The following is a 1,288-nucleotide window of genomic DNA, read 5'->3' on the forward strand; positions in this document are numbered from 1 at the left end:
GGAAAATAGATAAATATAACATTGGGTTGCCTCCCAACAAGCGCTTCTTTAATGTCAGTAGCTTGACAGTGGGCCCTCATGGAGCCTCACAGATGTTCAGAGCAATGTTGGAACCTCCCAACACCAAACTTAGAGTTTGAATGTGGGGGTTCAACACCAAACTTAGAATTTGGTTGTGGCCTTCCAACACCAAACTTAGAGTTTGACTGTAGGGGCTCTGTTTGACTTTGTTTTGAGAGAAGCTCTTCATGCTTCCTCTCCATGGTTATAGAGGGATATCCTTGAGCCTTAAACACAAAGGATTCTTCATTCACTTGAATGATCAATTCTCCTTTGTCAACATCAATCACAGCCTTTGCTGTGGCTAGGAAGGTTCTGCCAAGAATGATGGATTCATCCATGCACTTTCCAGTCTCTAGGACTATGAAATCAGCAGGGATGTAATGGTCTTCAATCTTTAACAGAACATCCTCTACAAGTCCATAAGCTTGTTTTCTTGAATTTTCTGCCATCTCTAGTGAGATTCTTGTAGCTTGTACCTCAAAGATCCCTAGCTTCTCCATTACAGAGAGAGGCATGAGGTTTATGCTTGACTCTAGGTCACACAGTGCCTTCTCGAAGGTCATGGTGCCTAATGTACAAGGTATTGAGAACTTCCTAGGGTCCTGTCTCTTTTGAGGTAATCTCTGCCTAGTCAAGTCATCCAGTTCTTTGGTGAGCAAAGGGGGTTCGTCCTCCCAAGTCTCATTACCAAATAACTTGTCATTTAGCTTCATGATTGCTCCAAGGTACTTAGCAACTTTCTCTTCAGTGACATCTTCGTCCTCTTCAGAGGAAGAATACTCATCAGAGCTTATGAATGGCAGAAGGAAATTCAATGGAATTTCTATGGTCTCAGTGTGAGCCTCAGATTCCCATGGTTCCTCATTAGGGAACTCATTGGAGGCCAGTGGATGTCCATTGAGGTCTTCCTCAGTGGCGATCACTGCCTCTTCCTCCTCTCCAAATTCGGCCATGTTGATGGCCTTACACTCTCCTTTTGGATTCTCTTCTATATTGCTTGGAAGAGAACTAGGAGGGAGTTCAGTAACTTTCTTACTCAGCTGACCCACTTGTGCCTCCATGTTTCTAATGGAGGACCTTGTTTCAGTCATGAAACTTTGAGTGGTTTTGATTAAATCAGAGACCATGGTTGCTAAGTCAGAGTGGCTCTGCTTAGAATTCTCTGTCTGTTGCTGAGAAGATGATGGAAAAGGCTTGCCATTGCTAAACCTGTTTCTTCCACCAT

Source organism: Arachis duranensis, chromosome 10, assembly GCF_000817695.3.
Source record: "Arachis duranensis cultivar V14167 chromosome 10, aradu.V14167.gnm2.J7QH, whole genome shotgun sequence".
Taxonomy (NCBI): Eukaryota; Viridiplantae; Streptophyta; class Magnoliopsida; order Fabales; family Fabaceae; genus Arachis; species Arachis duranensis.